At 45.5% G+C, this 15,550-nt stretch overlaps 1 protein-coding gene across 7 annotated transcripts in view; it reads right to left on the reverse strand.

Moving 5' to 3' along the window:
• EVL (Enah/Vasp-like) overlaps positions 1-15,550 on the reverse strand; it is a 195,030-nt gene that overhangs the window by 141,345 nt on the left and 38,135 nt on the right. The window lies entirely within an intron of this gene.

Raw genomic sequence — 15,550 nt, forward strand, 5'->3', positions numbered from 1 at the left:
TGGTTGTAAATACAAGCTGGTTGCCACCCTCCTGAAATCTGATCATGTGACTATGGGTTTTATGAATGTGTGTGCAACATTTTATGATGGCCAAGATTGTCACTGCGTTTATTTGGTTTGCCAGCTGTGCCTACATTCTGAGTTATACGGCAGAATGAACTGTCTCTTATCAACAATGATTTACTGCGCATGTCATTACATCACATACCTTTCTTTCTTTTCTTCCTTTGTCTGTATGCCAAGGCAGACAGGGACTCTGCCAAGATGTAATAATTAGCTTAGCAAGTTTGTATTTTTACTTTCTTTACATTAAAATGTTTTTTCTTAGATTATGCCTTGGGTTTATTTTTGCTTACTTCAAAAATATGCTTCAAGGTTTGCCAAGATCCATACATTAATTTCCAGGACGGAATTCACACCCCGACAAAGATTGTCATAACTATAATACAATACAATACAATACAATATAATACAATAGTAGAGTTGGAAGGGACCTTGGAGGTCTTCTAATCTAACCCCCTACCTAGGCAGGAAACCCTATACCATTTCAGGCAAATTAATCATTAAATGACCAGTCATAAGTTAAGGACCACCTGCATTCCAGTTAGGATGTCAATAACCATGAATAAAAACAACACACCCTACTAAAGACAGTGCTTTTATACTGTTACTAATAAATGTAACAGAAGGATTTAACACTGATTATTTATTCTGTTATATATTATATTGTTCCTGTATCAGTCTTAGAGTGGAAGCATGAATAGAGCTGTACTGGCAGGGAAGTTTAATGTCATGTTCAACCATTTTTAAAACTTTAACATTCATTTATATTAGAATACCTGACAACATTTTAACACAGCACTTGCTAGGCTTGCCACCTGCTCTATTTCAAGAAAAAAATATTTAGTCCTATGATTTAGTGTTTATTTGCAAATGCAAATCCTTTCTTAATTTAGATTCTAGCAAGGGGAAAACAAAGATGCTGACAGCAACTATAATAATAATTTTTGCATGCCCTAAAAAACTGCAATCATAAATATGTTTCCAAGGAATAGACTTATGAAAAGAGTTAGCAGCAGATGATGGTTTTATGGTCTGATCCTAGTTGGATACTCTAGAACAGGGGTGGCCAAACTCAAGGCCCGCAGGCTGGACTTGGCCCACAAAGTGTTTATATCTGGCCCACGGGGCTGCTCTGTGAACAGCAAAGGACCGGCCCACGGTGCCTCTACCAGCAAAAATAGAGCTTGGAATAGCCATGTGTAGCCCTCCCGCGCTCCGTTTTCACTGGCAGAGGGTTGCAGGAAGCAGATGCAGCCGAAAACGGAGCTTGGGAGCCTGTTTTCACTGGCAGGGTGCTCGGCCTACCACAGGCACCCCTGACATGAGTAATGTCAAGCTGGCCATGCCCACCCCGGCATTCCGTGGTCAAACACAACCCTGATGCGGCCCTCAGTGAAGTTGAGTTTAATACCCCTGCTCTAGAACAAAGGTTTTCAGCTACCATACTGAAAGATCTGCAGTTATGCTGCATTAGTAAGCCACAAGTAAATAACAGAGAGTGCTTTGCAAGCAGAATACTGTCTTCATGGTTGAGCTACAGTTCTATTTCTTCTCCAGAGTCGCAGCAACCTAATGTCACAGGACCTCTGTTTTTTGAAACCTGAAGTCTTGCCTATGAGATGTGTGCCATAAAAGGAAAAAGTTGAAAACCACTGGTCTAGAACATTTAGAATGTTCTAGTACCATGCTGGAAATTTTCAAGAAAGGGTTGGACTTTGTAATGATATTAAATCTCCTGACATAGGCAGGAAGGTGGACTAGAAGACCTCCAAGGTTACTTCCAGCCCTATGATTCTATAAAATTCATCATATTGTCAAATATTTATTTCTGAAAGCTGTTAATTGTCTCTGTATTCATATGTCATTTTTATATACTCTCCTTTCAACAATCAATTATCGTTTCCATAGGGTCAGCTGGATTGCAAAGGGCTTTCACAATTTCTCACATTGTTAATTAAATTGCTGTTACACTTTCTCTGAATGTTACATGATTTGAAACTATATTCGTTGGATGCAAACAGAATGATTGGTTTCCCAAATGATAGGAAAGCGGAGGATAGTCTAGCTATTTTTCCCATCACTTTTTCAAATAGGTATATATATGTTTTAACAGTGGTAGGAAGAAGCACAACTTCTAGGGATAAGCAAAGATAGATTTATAAAGTTTTTCATAATTTCATAATTCCTAAATTCATAATTATTGTCTTTGGTATATTGATATTATTATCTCTTTTATTCATTAAACATGAAATTCAGTAAACTGAACATTTAAAGATATATCACAAATATCATTAACACATTATTGCTGTTGTTGCTGTACGCAGGGGTGGAATTGAAAAGTTTTAGCAACCAGTTCTCTTCCCGGTTGCTAGGTGGGCGTGGCCTACTTGGCCTCCTGCATCACGAGGTGATCTCGGTTCAGGCGTCAGAGAACAGGGTACACCTGCTGCCTATGGGTGGGGTTTGGGCCTGACCTATCTGCCCCAGCGGTAGGGGTGACCACCTCCCCCCGAAAAGGGCCTCTTACCCTGGGGCTGAAACCTAGGCCTATGTCTAGAGTAGTGCCTATCCGGTTGTCTATCTGACCTGGGGAAATACCTGCTCTGCTGGGTGACCTGGTCAGGCTGACGATAAAACTGCCTTCGAGAATATGGACCAGTCTTCTGCTCCGCCTTCTTGGCCGGCGTGGGCATATGCCCCCAAAAAGGATCTCCCTGCATACAGCGCCGATGCCAAGTGCCATTTCGTCTTGTTGTCCACTTGCCACTCCCTCAGCCACAGGAGATGGCGGGAAGTAACTGAGGAAGCCATTGCTCGGGAGGCATACTTCATGGCATTTAGGGTGGTGTCGGGGGAGAACTGAGCAGCAGTGACCAGCTTGTTGAGATCTTAGTGTGTATGCACCTCCTCCGGTGGAATACTCTCTTGCATTTGTTAAAGCCAGAAGAGTGCTGTGTGGCTGAAAAACAACACTGAAGCTGCAGCCTTGATGGCCAACGCGGTAGACTGGAACATCTTCCTAAAAGTTAGCTCAACCTTTTTGTCATCAGTCTTCAAGTAATCAGCTACGTCACCGGAAACCACCATAGAAGTGGAAGCCAAAGCCACCAAAGGAGAGTCAACAATGGGCACCAGTAAGGCCTCAGAAAAACTTGGTTCTATGTTAAGGAATCTCCTATCACCACTGCTAGGGTTAGATAATGTCCCGGGTTTAGCCCACTGTTTCTTCACTACCTCCAAGAATAACTTGGGAGCAGGAATCTCCTCCTTTGCTGCAGGGTGCTCTGAGACAAGGAGGCCTTCCAGCTTTTTCCCCCTGGGTCCCTCCTTATCATCTTCTTTGCTACTCTCTTTCTCGCCCAGCTGTGCAGTGGCCCTCGCCTTGCGCAGTAGGGACTTGAACAAATCAGGAGGGAACAACCCAGAGAATGCAGGTGGGTGAGGGGTCGGCTGATCCTCATCATCAGACCTGATCTCCTGCCATGGACCCTTCGCTAGCCAAGGAATGGGACACTGGCCTGTGCACCACTGGAGAAGACAGCCGGGGCCGGATTGTGGGTGCAGGCCCCAGCCGAGCAGAAGTAGCCATGGGTGCAGGGGCTGAAGCACCTTGTTGCAAGCCAGTCGAAATTCCATGTGAAATTGCGGAAGCAGTGAACCTCCAGATACTGTATGGAAGTTGTTCCATGTCCCTAAGAAAGGGTTCCTCCCCTCTTGCCAGCTCTCCGCCATTCGGATGAGGGGCCAATAGGGGCCTAATGGGTGCCATGCTATCCCAGGAATCATTCGATGAAACAGATCCCCTTGGTAGGGGCCTTCATCTGCAGTGGAAGGAGGAGAGGAAGGGGAAATGTCTCCAGCAAATTCCCTGATGGAATCAGGAGACTCCCTCCCAGAGACAGGCCTGGAAGCACACCCCAGGGGCGATCTAGACCTCATGGGTGAGGGGCTAAGCCTCCCCCTCTGCTCAGCCCTGGACACTTGCTTCTCCAGGGCCCTATGCCTCCATTCCTCATCCCTCTACATAGCCTTGGAGGGCTTCTCAATGGCTAAGGCCTTCTTTTGCCTAACAGAGGCTGTGGGACTGGTACGGACCCTGCTGGAGGTCCCCTCCCCTGGGGATAAGGGTGGGGAATCAGGCCTCTTGCTGCTATCAGCCATCTTCGCAGCATCCCTGTACCAGAGTAATCCAGATAGCTGCACAAGCCCTTCTGGCTCGACAATTCAGCTCTTCAGGGCATTCACGCTTCTTCCTGGTCCTGCAAGCCTTCCGAAATGCTGTTCCGCTGCTCCCGCAAACAGGTGATCGCCGTGGATGCCAGCAGCACCACATGGCCCGCTGCACAGCTCCAACCCAGTCCTGGGTCTCCAAAAGCCTGCTGCTGCCGCTGCTACCAAAAGAAAGTGCCCCAAGGCTATCGTAGGTGAATCCAAGGCTCTGCAGCAGCCTCCACCTCTGCAACACTTGGCCGGCAAAACGAGGCCAAAATGGCCACTGCAATGGCGTCCGGACCCAAGAAACCCCATCAGAAAATTCTAAAGTCCCTTATCGGCAGCCGGGAGCAGCCACACCCAGGCAAGACAGCTGATGCAAATCAGAAGAGGAAGGCAGGTGAAGAGGGGAAGGCAGGGAGGAGTAGGATGCATGATGAATCTGGATTATAAAAGCTATTGCCAGGAGTCAAAAGCAACTTGTTTTTCTCAGGTCAGACAGAGTTGAAACTGGGAGCCAGAAGCAAGGAGCACAGAGGCATGGCTTCAGTTTAACTCTGTCCCAAGGCCAATTGGACATGGCAATACCCAATCCTGGCTCATCCTGCGACTTACCCCGGAAAATAGATGAGGCGGGGCCAGTCAGAGGTGGCATTTACCTCTTCTCTGTTCTCTGAACTACTCAAAATTTCCACTACCGGTCTCCAGAACTGGCCAGAACCTGATGAATACCACCTCTGAACTGGAGCAATCTCCTTTCTCTCTCCAGGCACAAACTTTTACATTCTCTTTGGTGCCACTAGAGCAGGGTTGTCAAACTCGTGGATGCATCATGCGCTGTTCACCCCCACCCCCAGTTTAGTGAAGGGGAAAAAAGCCATGATATATCATGTGACGCTGTGACCCCTGCTCTAGAAAGCATCCAGTTAGAGATGGGGTGGAACTTCCTACTAAGTGTGTTGATTGTGCAGATGTCTTTGAAGAGAAGGAAGCCACCACACTTCTACCTCATAGGAAGTGTGATTGCACAACTGACCTGGAACCTGGAACAAAGATTTCAGCCAAGAGACAATATCCTATTCTTATCCAAGAAACTAAATATTTTAAAGGATTACTTAGAGGTGAATCTTAAAAAGGGATTTACTAGATCATTGACATTTTCAGCCTCTGTTCCAATCATTTTCCGTCCAAAGAAACCAGACCCACAAGGATCTTCCTCCCAGAGAAAAGGGATTCCCTTTTACACCATCTATACAGAAATTTCAATAACATCTGGAATCATTACTCACTTCCTCTACTTCAGGTTATTTGGATCCGCTGCAAAACACCTGCATCTTTACTAAGCTAGACCTGAGGAATGTTTACAATTTCATCCAGGTAAAAGAGAGTCATGAGTATTTCACTGCCTTCAATGTTGCAGAAAATTTGAATATTTTTGTGATGCCATTTGATCTAGCAAATTGTGAGCTAGTATTCTCCAAATTCATGAATCATGTTTTTTCTGACATAGTAAGTACATGGTGATTTATTTGGATGATATTTTAATATATTCCAAAGATGTAACTTCTCTTATTAGGCATACCAGAAATGTTTTGCAGGGGTTGATGGACAATAAGCTTTTTGTCAAGTTGGAAAGTGTGCATTTGATCTACAGCAGTTAGTCTAGTACAGTGGTGGGCAACCTTTTTTTTCAACTGAGCCAAATCTCGCCAAAACCACGATTGAAATTTACTTTGAGAGCCACATTTTTAAAACCGAAAATACATAGGATGGTACACTGTTTTTAGTTTCAATAAGTTTTTATTGAGAATATTCTGCATGCAAGTATCCACATAGGTCGGGAGGATACAAATAACACAACTAATAAAACAAAAACTTTAGAACGATATTATTTATCGATAACGTTAAATTCCGTAAAATTTGCCTTACAATGTAGAGAAAATTACATCCTGACATTGACTGACAAAGTCACAACCACTAATGTGAACATTGGCCTTGCATTTCCTTGGATAGTTTGAGTAAGTCAGGTTTGTATGTTGTTGTTTTTAATTTCATCTCTCTCTCCCACTTTCTTTCTTTTTTTCTTTTTCTTTCTCTCTCTCTCTCTGGCTCTTTGTCTCTCTCTCCCTCCCTCCCCCATCTCTGTCACTCTGTGTGTGTGTGTGTGTCTGTCTGTCTCTCACTCACTCTGTGTGTGTGTGTGTCTGTCTCTGTCTCTCCCTCTGTCTCTCTCCCCTCCCTTCCTCTCTCTCTGTCACTCTGTGTATGTGGGTGTGTCTGTCTCTCACTCATTCACTTAATCACTCACTCTGTGTGTGTCTCTCTGTCTGTCTATCTTTCTCCCCCTCCCTCCCCCTCTCTGTCTCTCTCTGTCTGTGTGTGTGTGTCTGTCTGTCTGTCAGTCTCTCTCTGATTCCCTCCCTCACTCCCTCTCTGTTCCTCTGTCTGTCTTTCTCACTCACACACACACACACACACACACACACACTGTGGTCACCTTGTTGAGTGTTCCAATCACATTTGAAACACTCAACAACTGGCCTGCATTTATGGTATTTTGCAGCATTCTGCAGTCATAGGACCAAAATTGGTTGTCACTCGCCCGGGCTTTTGCAGAAGCTTCCCTCCGAAGCCCGAGAGGAGGGAGGGGAGCGGGCACCCGGCACACAGAAGAGCCGCATTAAAGGGTGTAAAGAGCCGCATGTGGCTCCCGAGCCATGGGTTGCCCACCACTGGTCTAGTATGTGTATTATAAAACTTCCACAAAAGAGTTGCAGATGGACCCAGCTACGGTATAGCAGTTTTATTTGGGCACACTCCCTGTGAGGGGGGAAAGTGCAGCGATTCCTGAGCTTTGCTAATTTTTTGTCAGACATTGGGACAATTTGTAAGGTTGCAGCACAGAAGATTTATTTATTCAAGCCTATACACAAGAATCTAATCAACTAATGGTCAGCATTAAATTGGTGGTAGATAAAGTGTAATTGAATTCAAGAAGAGGCATCTCTTGTGGAGATACAAGGACTCTAAACTGATGACAAGTTTAACTCTGCCCAGCAGCTCTGCCTGCTCTTCTATACTTTTACGGGAAGTTCATTTCTAATTCTGCAGACAAAGTTAAACCTCCTGCACAATTCTTAAAGAAAGGAAGGAAATTTGCTTGGATGCCACATGAACAATTGCCATTCCAAGAATTAAAACAACTCTTTGCCTTCCAATCCCTCCTCCACTACCCAGATGCCCTTCAATCCGGTGCTTTGTATGCTTCTGTCAAAGCTATACTACTCCAGGCTATGAAAGTAGGGGAAGGGGAGTTACTAACATGCATCTTCTTTTCTCACATGCTCTCGAACACAGACTTGAAACTAGGATATATTTAACAAGAACTGTTGGCAATCAAGGCAGCTTTTCAGGAAAAGAGACTGTGGCTGGAAAGGGCACAATTTCCTATACAAGGTTGCACAAACCACAAGAACTTGGAACTGATGCAAAATTCAGTCTCATATCCCCAGGCAGATGGAGTCAATTTTAATCTCATTTTGATTTCCATATAATTTATGTACCTGGTTCCTGAAACATGCCACGAAATGCACTCTCAGATAAACCAGAATAATCTTGGTTCAGAAGCCCTTTTCCCATGTTACTCTTTTACAACCTCACAACCCTGCAAGGATTACAAAATGAAGAGGTTGGGGGGAAAGACAACAACCTGAAGATCTATTTGTAAGAATCAAGAGGGAAACAGCTGCAGGACCTTTATACAAGGCCCCAGATAGATGACCTCTGGGGGATCAACAAAGTACTGTATCTCGGTTTCAGTGGAAGGAGGCAACTCTGGCCTAGTGGACGCCTTTATGTTCCCCTTCCTTTACAGGAGGAAGTGTTGCAGCATTGTCATGACAATGAACAGCTGTGCATGAAAGAGTTTTTAAAACCCTCCACAGAACTCTTGAAGATTACTGATGGCCAAAAATCTATGTGGCTGTAAAATGCTACGTTGCATTTTTCCATGTCTGCTGGCACTCAAAGCCATTTTTGGGCAACAGCCTTTAAATAAACCTACCCAGCTTGGGATAGGATCAGTGGTAGGATCCAAATAATTTAACAACCGGTTCTCTGCCCTAATGATTTCTTCTAACAACCAGTTCACCCAACTGCTTAGAAAGTTAATGACCGGTTCTCCCAAAGTGGTGTGAACTGGCTGAATCCCACCACTGGATACAGTGTCAATGGATTTAATCATCATCACCAGTGCAAGGTTATATGTCTATTTTAGTAATAGTCGATCGTTTCACCAAGATGTTCCATTTATACCACGTAGGGGACTCCCAACCCACAGACTATGTCACAGCTGTTTTTAGACAACATAATTAGATAGAGGAGTGCGATAGCTCAGCAGTTGAAGACACTAACCTTGTCAGCTGGAAAGCTACAGACTGGATTTAAGACCTGAGCACCATGCAATGGGGGAGCTCCTGTTATCTGCCACAGCTCCTGACCACCTAGCAGTTTGAAAGCATGCAAATGTGAGTAAGTAAATAGGTACCCCTTTGATGAGAAGCCACAGTGTTTCAAGTGACTCAGTGTACAGTCATACTAGCCACATGATCACAGAAATGTCTTCAGGCAATGCTGGTTCCCTCAGCTAAAAACAGAGATGACCACTGCCCCCTAGAGTCGTACATGATTGGACAGAGAAAATTTTTACCCTCACCTATTTAGATATAGAGGAACATATATTCACATAATGACAAATAGAGGAAGTCAATTCACTTTTGGATTTTGGAGAACTCTTTTCCAGTTATTAAAAGTACAGATTCACTTGTCTTCAGCCCACCACCTTTCTACTAATGGAGCGGGGGAGAAAATTAGCCAGGTAATGCAATAGTATGTAAGATGTTACAGCACTTACAGCCAAGATACCTGGCTCGCATTCTCCCTTTAGCAGTATTTGCATACAACAATTCTGTGCACACTCGTCAAGTGGCATGTCACCATTTCAAACAATGTATGGAATCCACCCAAGGGTTTTATCAACAACCACTCAGTAAGGATCTGTTCCTAGCACAGTTTCTCAGGGAACAGCAAACAGCTCATGACCTATTAAAAGAACAATTGCTCAGGGCAAAAACAGTGTACAAGGAAGTAGCAGATGCTCATACACAAGAGGGGCCACTGATTTCAAAGATGGACATAATATGGATTTCTACTACTTCAACCAGACCATCAAAGAAGTTGGATTCTAATTTTGTGAGACCATTTACCACCATGCAGCAGGTAAACCCAATATTTTTACTTGCTACTACTGCTTTTGATAAAAGTCCACTCCTGACTAATCAAGAAAGTTTGTGATCCCAGGATCCCCCACTCCTACTCCTGGTTGTGGATAGGAAAGAAGAATATGAGGTGGAAACAATCTTGGTTTCAAGCAAAAGAAGAAACAGGATTCAGCATTTGTTACAGTGGAAAGGCTACTAAGAGACAAAGCATTTGTGGGAAAATGCACTCCAAAATTGGTGCACTCTTTCATCAGTGTTTCCCTGACAAGTTATGGCCTCGCTAACTCCCTGATTTTCCAGGTGTGTCAAAGCAATAGGAGGAGTTCATAAGTGGAGTGCAAGATTACTCACAGGGGGCCCAAGGGAAAGGGAAAACCAGGGCCAGAGCTTCCTGGCCCTCAACTTTAGACATTCAGTTCCCAAATGAATGGCGGGGGCGGCTTTACCCCCTAATCCTAAACCTGTTTTGCAAGACAGGCCATTTGACTTGAAGGATATGACCTCTATTTGGACTTAGGTGATTGTTATCTCAAATACATTAATTTTCAGTTTCATTTCTATTTTATATAGAAAAGGCCACTGAATGAACAAAAAGGGTGTTGCTACTTACCTGATACGCCTCTTCTCATAGTGGGGGAGGAGTATCCAGGTTGTGTTGACCTTGTCCTCTCTTGGTTGGACCGAGTCAGATAAGCTCTTTTAGCCACGCCTTGGTCACCAGGCTCCACCCAGTTATCGGAGAAGAACTCTATGCAACTCGCTGTGTCATCCACTCTAGACTTTATTTTAGTTTCAAACCTTTATTTATAACTTCAACAGAACAGTTCAACAAACAACATAACAATTTCGCAACATACACATATCAGGGAGGGGCTGGATACTCCTCCCCCACTATGAGAAGAGGCGTATCAGGTAAGTACCAATGCCCTTTCTCCATAGTGAGGGGAGCAGTATCCAGGATGGGACATACCAAAGCCTACACGTCCCTAGGAAGGGTTACACATTTGAGTATATGCCCAAACTTATGCCTGGTGAGACCTCTCCCCCGCCTTGTGAACAGCCTGCAACACCCTATGTTCGAATGAGGCTTCTGCAGAAGCAAAGGAGTCCAATTTGTAATTCCTCACGAATGATGAGGGGGAACACCCCGTGGCTGTCCTACAGAACTCAGATAGTGAGGCCTGTGTGGCCCAGGCCGCCAAAGTAGCCGCACTTTGTGTAGAATGCGCTGTGATAGAGCTCGGTGTTTGCAGACCCTGTGCCTAATAGGCAGAAGCAATACAGGTTCTTAACCACCTCCCTGTCGTGGTGGAAGTCACCTTGTTCCCCAGAGACCTCGGCTGGAAGGAAACAAATGGGACCTCCGACTTCCTGTTCGGCCTGGTTCTTCTGAGGTAAATCCTCAGAGCCCTCCTCATATCCAAGGTGTGCCACTTCCTCTCTAATGGGTGAGAAGGCTCCGGGCAGAAATTGGGCAATATCAGCTCCTGCGAGCGATGGAAGCAAGAGCACACCTTGGGTACGAAGGAGGGGTCCAACCTTAGCACTACCCTGTCCTGGTGGAACACGCAGAGATCTTCCCTGGTAAACAGAGCCTGCAGTTTGGATATCCTCCTAGCGTAGGTGATGGCCACCAAAAAGGCCACCTTAAGTGTCAGGAACTTCAGAGAGACAGTATGTAATGGATCGAACGGAGGGCTTGTCAGAGCGTCCAACACCTTGTGTAAGTCCCAGGAAGGGTACCTGTGCACCGTGGGTGGCTTAAGATTGGAGGCCCCGTTGAGGAACCACCTGACCATCAGATGGTGAGTCAGTGTCTGAGATCTACCGCACAGGAGTACTGATGAAATGGCCGAGACCTGTCTCCTAATCATGTTGGGAGCCAACCCTCTGTCCAGCCCCGCCTGAAGGAAGTCTAGAACTTGTGCAATAGTGGCCCGGACCAGATCGTGGCCCCTAGAGATGCACCATGTTGAAAAAGCCCACCATGTAGCGCCGTAAATGTGCTCCATGGGGGGTCTGCGAGCTGCCTGGATAGTCTATCTAACCCTGGGGGAGAAGTGATCTTCCCTCAGGATGCTCCGCTCAAGCACCAAGTGGTCAACTGGAGCCACTGAGGGTCTGGGTGTTCCAGCGACCCCTGACTGAGGGAGACCCTGCCCACTGAGAGGGATTGGAGATCGGCAAACCAAGGCCTTCGGGGCCAGTGTGGGGCAATCAGTACCACCTCTGCCCCCTCCCGCAAGATTTTTTGTATGACCAGGAGATCAGGGGTAAGGGTGGATAGGCATAGAGGAGCCCCCGGAGCCAAGGGCAACAGAGAGCGTCTACCCCCTCTGCCCCCCGTGTCTGGTACCTGGAGTAAAACCTTGGGAGATGGGCGTTGAGATGGTTGGCGAATAGGTCGACCTTCAGACGTCCGAAGCACTCTGCCAGCTCCTCGAAGATTGCTGGCTGCCGCTGTCCACCTCAGTCTGGCTGAGCTAGTCGGCTCTGATGTTCTCCACCCCTGCTATATGTTCTGCCCTCATCGAATGCTGTCTAAGGTCATAGGCTATCTGAGGTGCTTCTGCGATTTCTCATAGTTGGACATCCAATTCTGACAGGCATCGGCCTGTCTGACCCTTTTGCCATGGCTAGAAGGGTGCTATGATTCTATGACTAAGATTAGCTCAGAAAATTTCTCGAATGTATTATGAATTCTTTGAGTTCAATTCACTGGTCGGCCACTAGAGTGCGTTGCAGGGCTTTGGAGATGCAGGTGCAGTTCATGTGTCAGCCACTAGAGTGTGTTGCAAAACTTAGTGGACGCAGTTCACTGGTTAGCCATTAGAGTGCATTGCAGGGTTTTGGAGATGCAGGTGCAGTTCACGAGTTGGCCACTAGGGTGCGATGCAATGCTTTGTAGATGCAGGCGCACATCACTTGTCGGCCACTAGGTGTTGCAAGTGTTAGCCTGAAATACTGGATTGCAGTTTGTAGAGGAGCCACTAGAGGGCGCTGCTTGTGCCTACTGTTTGGAGTGATTGGTAATGGCACCTTCCTTGCTGTTAAAGGATGGAAGGCTGAGTCAATCTTGAGCCAGTGAGATTTGAACTGCCAAATTGCAGCTAGCAGTCAGCTGAAGTAGCCTGCAGTACTGCACTCTAACCCCTGTGCCACCTCGGCTCTAGTTGCCAAGGCTATTCTGCTGGTTAGGTTGTCAAGCTGACTCTCCAGTTTTTGGAATTCCTAAGGGTCTTTACCCAAACTCGGAACCCATCTTGGACCTGGCTAACTTGGTACCTTCTATAGGGGTTGAGCCCTTCCCAAATAATTCATAAACAATAGTAACCAATCCACAAGAGCATAACAATCTCTTCAGCTGAACTACATCTGCCTTTTGGCCCTTTGGCTGCCCAAAGGCTTTGTACACACAAGATAAGCTGATGTTGGAATGGTTGGGGCGTATTTATTGCCCCTCTTTGTCAGGACAACTTATCATTAAAGTTCAAAGGATTTGGAGGTCGGGTCTGGGCTAGCTGACCTCTTTCTCATTCAAGTTTCGTTTCCATAGAGATCTTTCCACGAGGCTTTTACAACCACTTAAGGAGTAAGGCTTGGAATCTGCATCAGGTTTCTCTTTCTTTCTTAGGCCGCATGTGTTTGGCCTTAACAACAACATGCCTTTCATACTTGAGCTAGGCTTGGGGGGTTTGGATCCACAGCCTGCCTCTTTAGCCCCCTTGGTGGAGATATGCTTCCTTTTTGGCCTTTGCCTTGCCTTCCCCGCCCTTGGCTGATGCCTCCAATTTGCCTTGCCTTCCCCGCCCTTGGCTGATGCCTCCAAGATGGTTTCTAACTTTTTTAAGGGCTCCTCAGTGCCTCCGGTGGTTGCTGGCTGCAGGGCTGAGTGCTTGGCTCTTGCCAGCCTCCTCTGAGCTGCTGGAGGCTGCCATCTTGGACCACGTGGTTTCAAAATGGCTCCCGGCTCCAAATTCAAAAAGCTCCTCTTTGCTGGAGCACGTGGAAGCAGCTTGTGGCTTTGCAGGCTGCTGCACGGTTTCCACTGCCGCTGGGGGCTCTCTCTCGCCTCCCCCTGCTTCCTGCAGCTCTTTCTGAGCCTCTCTGGCTCTCACCTTGTTCTCTGGCGATCGCTGACAGCGCAGGCGCTCTGGGACGTTTTAAAACACTGCGGTTCATCGCTCAACCCCTTAGAGTCTCCTTGGATGTTGCCCTAGCTGCAGAGGCCTCTGCAGAGCTCGCATGCCTGTCTTTGGTGAGTGTCCTCACTTAGTGCCCTGGTTCTTGTGCTGTGACCTGGGCTGCATGCCGCCTTAGTGGTTGCTGTGCGGGCTTTCTACCCCTGCTGGGGGTTTCCTCAGCCTCTAGTGATTGATCAGGCAGCATGGAGGCAATTTCGATCGCTTTTGCAGCAATTTAAAATTTTTCCTTTAAGTTTCTTTAGGATCTCAGGATGAACACAGCCATCCGTTGATGGACTGAGTCGATAACTGGGTGGAGCCTGGTGACCAAGGCGTGGCTAAAAGAGCTTATCTGACTCAGTCCAATCAAGAGAGGACAAGGTGAACCCATGCTGGATACTCCTCCCCTCACTATGGAGAATCAAGAATTTCAAAGTGATGGAGGCAATGCCATGTAAAAGAAGAAGCAGAAAGAATTCATTACAGGACACCATAATTTAATGTCTGCACAATAACCGTAGGTATGAACTGATGTTATCTGCTTTAAAATAAATGTGGTGTATTAGTTATTTGATTCATTAAACAATCTGCTTTCAATGTTTCTTATTTCATAGACTTCACATCATCAAATGCTAGATTCCCACAACAAAATCAGAGATCAGAATGAAATCCGTTAGCTTATTAAGATGGAAAATTGAAGAGTGTACATCAAGCTGCAGAGTAGGCAGATATAATGACCTCATTTGGAAGCTAGCCAAATGCTTTGGATAATCTTTACGTTGTGAATATCCAGAGAGTCAGGAAACTCTACAACCCTTAGCTAACACTATAATCAACTTGAAGCAACATTGTAATACCTTAGACATATAATGGCCCTGATTCCTTCAACTTATAAAAGAATTCCACTTTAGTGATCTTAATCCAATATTTTCATTTCTATCAGCCACACCTGCAATTGTTATAATATTTTTTTTTAAAAAATGACCTTATAGTCATTCCTGAATACATTTCAAATGAACAGATTTGTCATCTAGAAGACAGGCACAAAGACACTAAGCACAGTTTACACACATCTTCATAAATCATAGGTAAAGGTAAAGGTTCCCCCGGACATGCATGCTAGTCGTTTCCGGCTCTAGGGGCAATACTCATCTCTATTTTTAAGCCGAAGAGCCAGTGCTGTCCGAAGATGTCTCCGTGGTCATGTGGCCGGCATGACTAAATGCCAAAGGCACATGGAACGCTGTTATCTTCCCACCAAAGTGGTCCCTATTTTTCTACTTGCACAAACATGCTTTTGAACTGCTAGGTTGGCAGAAGCTGGGACAAGTAATGAGAGCTCACTCCATTATGCTGCGCTAGGGATTCGAACCGCTGAACTGCCAACCTTCTGATCGACAAGCTCAGCGTCTTAGCCACTGAGCCACTGAGTCCCTCAGAAATCATACACACCTCCAAATATATTTTGGTTTTATGTGACTTCAACCTTGCACCTTAAGAGCTATTTTCTATCCCAGCAATTAGTTTTCCAGTTAAAGGCAACACAACTGAAGGCCAATCAACAATATTGAGAACTAGTCAAATAGGGAAGGATGGGTGCTTCTTAGCCTAATTTCCAACTCTTTTTTTTCTGAATGCTTAACTCGATCAGTTCAACTAGAGGATGACTGCATAACTAAAGAGGATGGTAGTGCTCTTGATATTCATAGATTTATTTGTCACTTAAAAATATTTCAAAATATTATATTATAATTAGGCTTTTATTTTATTTGATATCATTCTCATCTGAATTCCACATATTTTCATCTGTTA

Source organism: Natrix helvetica (assembly GCF_964273705.1).
Source record: "Natrix helvetica genome assembly, chromosome: 1".
Taxonomy (NCBI): Eukaryota; Metazoa; Chordata; class Lepidosauria; order Squamata; family Natricidae; genus Natrix; species Natrix helvetica.